Consider the following 5,781-nt stretch of genomic DNA (forward strand, 5'->3'; position numbering starts at 1 on the left):
ATATAACATTGTTTATGATCAAGATAGTCAAATGACTTTGTGATGTTTTCATTCGGACAGTTTGCTCTGTGTCACTTTAAGACACAATAAAGGTAACTTGTAAAATGAGTCTATTTTTTAAAGAAGTCCTGTAAAATGCTGTCTTCGCAACGAGCAGTGCAAGGCGGGAAAGCATAAAGGCACATCTGAATGCACATTTTTCTTCACATCGTGTGTCTGGACGTACCTTCATTTAATTAGATTTCAAAGGTAATATAGATGTGTCTGCATTACAGTAAACAAATTCTGTCATCGTTTACTTATTCCAAACATTTATGACTTTCTTTGTTCTGTTAAACACAAAAAAAATATTTATTTTGAGGAAACCTGTAACCATTGACTTCTCTATTTGTTTTTGTTTTTCTGTTATGGATAGCAATGGTATAAGCTTCACTCAAAATATCTTCTTTAGTGTTCAACCAAGTAAAAAAAAATGCTAAAGGTTTGTAACCACTTAAGCATATAGTGAATAAATTTCGGCAATAGCTGTGCCAATAGCCTATAGTGGTTAAATACGCCGACATATAGAACCATGGTGCTCACGGCGACCTAAGTTTGATTCCAGGCTTGAGATCCTTTGCCGACCTTTCCTTTCTCTGCTCCCAATACTTTCCTGTCTGCAACCATACTGTCTTTTTGAAATAAAAGTGAAAAACCCCTAAAAAATAATTATAAAAAATGAATAGTGGTTTTTACAGTTTTAAGTTGATTAAACTTTAAATAATTAAGCCCTCCCCCAAAAAAACTCTAAATTGTGTTTTCAGCTCATTTTAAATAAATAGTTTGAACAAGCAGCAACAATAATTTTTCGAGTGTACAGTAATGTACTGACAGGAGTTCACCAGTAACATACTATAAATCAATTACAGCAAAAACACAGCATTTACACATACTGTACAGCATCATTTAGTTTGTGTATGCATTTACACTATTGCATATCTTTCCTGTAAAATACGCAGCAATTTTACAGTGCATTTAATACAATAACATACTGCATAACTGTTACAGTTAAATACTGTGTCATTTACAAGAAAAACAGTGTAAAGTGCTTGTACAGGGAGCTTCTTTCTTTTCAAAAAGTGAACTTTTTTTGCAGTTATTTGCAGTTTTTTAAAGATTTAAAAACTGCATTATAGTGACATTTTAAGCACAATTTCTTTTCTGAATTAACTTGTCGGTTTGTCATCATAACCACAACTTTTAATGTACCAAAAACACTTCCTAAGTATTTAGAATAAAGCAATATTTAAAAGAACCTTATTTATAGTTCATTTTTAAAACACAAATCTCATCATGTATCGTTAAAAAAAAATTAATCTGTTAGAGTTTTAAATAAAAAACTATTGTCATTTGTTAGGCAAATAACAAACTGCACTCTCAGAAAAAAGGTACAAAATTGTACCTTTTAGGGTACAAATGGCCCGTCACTGGGGTGGTACCCTTAAGGGTACAAATTTGTACCTCTATTTAAAGGTACAAAATTGTACCTTCTACATTTGTACCCTTTAAGGGACAATTTTGTACCCCCACCGAAGGTACAAAAATGTACCTTTTTATATTATATAGCATTTTCAGGGTACTGACCCAGGCATTTTGATCCTTTGGTGACTGCATGCACAAATAAATAAATAAAATATTTTGGTTCGCAGATGTCCATTTTTATTTATTAATGTAGAAATATTTCATTACAACTCACAACTGAATGTGTCAAGAAATAAAATTACACAGTAAATATAAAGCAGACATGTAAAACAGTAAAAAGAACAATTTAGATAACAAATAAAAATTGTTCACTCACTGTACAGTATATAATCTACCCTTAATACAAAGACCACAAGAATACTGTTTGAGATTTATAAACACATTACACAGGCTACATCAAGTACTTCACTTTATAAAGTCCAAAGTATTTGTCTTTAGTCAGAATACTCGGTCATAATAAATAATTTGTCATCAACATTTTCTCTGAATTTCAGAATGAAGGAAATGTTTCTCTATACATTGCTTCAACAGTGCAGAAAACCAAATACATCAGTAGCCTCTTCCTCACCATCAGTAGATTACTCCTCATCATCCTCAAGTGGAGTTGTAATTTGTTGTAACACAATATGTGTTTATGCTTTTGATAAACATGACATGTAAAGCACTCATATCTGGAAAATGTTCTTTGATAGTCATTAGGAGCACAAGTTATTTAAAAATTTGCTTTATGCATGAATGATAGCAGTGTGCTGGATTAACTTGATGATTGTGATTATCCCAAGAGCATGTAGAGAAACAAAAAACAAGGTAGATCACTCTGGTAACTGGAGTAGATCGAGGCTTGTCACTGTCCACCGTTCATTCAAAACATTCCTCTGCAGAAACATCAAGGTGATCTTCTAATAAGATGGATATGTCAAAAATGTATATTCGTCCACACCATTAGCCCGGCCAATCGCAATCCCATCAACTCTGAAGACTGCCGTGACTTGTCTTGTTAACACAGTTGTCCAGTCGGTGGCCTCCTCCTGTACTTGAACTGTTGGATGTGGTGAAGATGATTCACTGTAAATGACAAAGCAATAATTACTTTAATATCAGTCACTCTATCACTGATGAAGAGAAAATCAACATGCATAGAAAGTAAAATAATTAATATTCACCGATTTAAAAAAAAAAAAGTATCACAGAAAAGACTAATATAAATTTCATTCATTCATTCAATTTCTTTTTGGCTTAGTCCCTTTATTAATCTGGGGTCGCCACAGTGGAATGAACCACCAACTTATCCAGCATGTTTTATGCAGCAGATGCCCTTCCAGCTGCAACCCAGTATTACGAAACATCCAGACACACTTATTCACACACACATTTATACACTACAGACAAATAAGCTTACCAAATTCAGCTATAGCGCATGTCTTTATACTTGTGGGGAAACCGGAGCACTTGGAGGAAACCCTCACGAACACTGGAAGAATATGCAAACTCCTCACACAAATGCCAACTGACCCAGCGACCTTCTTGCTGTAATGTGACAGCACTACCCACTGCGTCATCCTAATATAAAGAATATCAAGCATTATAAAATGCATTTATCACAGCATATACTAAACAGAAAACAACATACGCACCTGAGCACAACGAAATGTTGAAGTGTCTCGCTTAACAAGGCTGGCAACATGAGAAGTGCTGCTGTAAAATCAATTCCTGGAACATAAGATGTGGCATACAAACAAATATGAAGGAATTCATCTAAAGCTAGAATTTAATAATATTAATCAAGTGGAGAAAGTTTAGAAAGAGTACCTTAGAGTCAGGTTCTTAGCATTCTTCAGCTGATCTCTCATCTTTCGATGAAAACCTAGAAAATAATTTTAAACACGTGGGTGTACATTTATTGTTGTTTGTAAGTAAAAACCTACAAATTTAAAATAGTATGTAAGCCATTAAAACCATGGTATAGATAATGAGACATACTTACATCTTGTAACTGAGCCATGCTTTCATATGACATGCCTTCATTGCTCTGATGCTGTTAGCCTGCATTATGTTGTTCAATCTTGTCCTGAAATACAATTGGAAACTTCATAAACTTCAGGAAAGCAATAAGATAAAGCAATAACTATTTATTTATAGTATTTTATTTATATACAAGTATAACGTTAAACGATAGTAAAGCACCAACAATTCTGGACATGAGAGTTTGTGGACACTCCTCAACATTAATATAACTTAGACACTGAAACGAAGATATGCACGCCACGTTTGTAACTAGCCACGTTTACATAATCAGTCGCTTTGCCGGTGACAAAATTGTGATTTTTCTTCACAAAATGGCGGTGTATATAACCGTCTAAAATTACATTTCCGCGGTCAACCGTGGCTAGAAAATGGCCTCAAAATATAAAACATTATCGATAATTACAAATTCCAGTATTAATAACAAAAGGTTTTATATCAAGGTATATGAAGACTTCAGTCGCGCGAGCTCCGGGCCACACCGCACATTACTCACGGCCCGATTCCGGTGCATGGATACGGCAGCGTCGGCTCGCTTCTGCCGCCGCATCTGGCCCGAGTAACGATACAGCAGACGGAGTCGGGCAGGCGAGAATCTAGCCGCAACTGGCCCAAGTGTATTTTGCTATCTGGGTTGCGATTATATTCCGCCGTGGCAACACTTATTAATAAAGCAGTTACGTAAGTTAACATATAAGGCGTGAATACGTAATGTAGGCGATAAAGGGAACTTTTACACCGAGAAAACTAACAGCATATAGTACTTACCTTCTATAACGTTATGTCCCTCGGTGACTTCGATATCACATTGTATTAACTTCTTTAATAAGCTGCAGACATCTTAGCAAACTCCATCCTGCAGGCCAACGTACACCAGCCAGCCCGGAGCACAAAGCGGGGAAAGCCGAGACCCGAGAGTCAGACAAAATCAACAGAACACGGCTTCACATGTAAAAATGAGACTGAAAATATATCTTTAATACATTCTTACCAGAAAAGTGTGGACTCCAAAATAGACTTTTCTTTGAAAAGCGTGCGAAGTTTTGTGTAAACAGCCAGCATACTCGACCGACCGCCTCAGTAACAAACACTACTATAACGTCTCAACAAGCCAAATTCTTAAAGAGACAGCAACATCACCACCTGTATGAAGATGCTGTCACTCTGCATGGTTCTTATTCTACATCCTGTATACTATAGCGACTTTAACAGTAAGCAAAGACCAGTATTTACGTTGTTATTGATTAAAATTACATTTAATTATAAATTAAACTATTAACATTTTTGAGAAAAATGTAATTTAAATACATGAAAAAAATTAATTATTAAAATATTTAATTCAATCAATTTATTTATTTATTATATTTTTAAATTATGTATGTTAGTATTAATGCTTAGTATTAATACATTTAAATTAGTGTTATATAGTGTCTTGATCTTATCATGAGCTGAGGGTACAATTTTGTTCCTATAGTGAAACAAAATATATAATTGTACCTTTAAAGGTGCCAAATTGGTCCTTTACGGTACAATTTTGTATCCAAATGTGCTATAAAAGGTACAAAAATGTACCTTTCAAACCTAAATCTGGACATTTGTACCTTTATAGCCCATTTGGGTACAAAATTGTACCCTAAGGACCAATATGGGACCTTTAAAGGTACAATTTTAGATTTTGTTCCCTCTAGGAACAAAATTGTACCCTCATTGTACCTTTTTTTCTGAGAGTGTGGCCAGCACATTCAACATTCCTCAGTGTGAATTTCGCCATTTGAATATTAAAAAAGTAAAGCAATAATAATAAAAACGTTAAGCTTTCGGTTTTTCTAGTCTGTCTTGGTACATTTCAACAAAATTCAACAATAGCTAAATTAGTATTAAAATTAACTTTAATATGCTTCAGAATTATTTCACTCCATTAGTTTCACTCCATGTTAATATTGTTTATTTTTTCATTAAAAAAGGTCCAAGATTTAGAATAATAGTTACTTGTAAGCTGTATTCTCTATTAGACAACAATACATGTCAGTAGTGAAAGTGACTTTACTTATGTCAGATTTCACTTGGTCTTAAAGCCTTCTTCAATGAGTTATTTTCACAATTTTCACAATTCATGATGGCATAGTAGATAAAATAGCACAAATAAGCTAGGCCAAATTTTAGACTCTCTTCTGGTTAGTCAGGGGTGGGTCTTTCAAACCACCAGAACACCCATCAAGCTACGGTCCATGATGCATC

The 5,781-nt window shown here is 34.4% G+C and overlaps 1 long non-coding RNA gene across 1 annotated transcript; it reads right to left on the reverse strand.

The window, feature by feature from the left end:
• Positions 1–1,675: 1,675 nt before the first annotated feature.
• On the reverse strand, positions 1,676–4,640 carry LOC137487773 (uncharacterized). The gene is made up of 7 exons (XR_015478383.1): positions 4,535–4,640; positions 4,312–4,399; positions 3,506–3,589; positions 3,331–3,385; positions 3,156–3,231; positions 2,921–3,081; positions 1,676–2,586 (listed from the first exon to the last, which is right to left on the reverse strand). It is a non-coding gene; the product is annotated as an uncharacterized LOC137487773 (long non-coding RNA).
• Positions 4,641–5,781: the final 1,141 nt, after the last annotated feature.

This window comes from Danio rerio, chromosome 2 (assembly GCF_052040795.2).
Source record: "Danio rerio strain M-AB ecotype USA chromosome 2, GRCz13ab, whole genome shotgun sequence".
NCBI classification, from domain to species: Eukaryota; Metazoa; Chordata; class Actinopteri; order Cypriniformes; family Danionidae; genus Danio; species Danio rerio.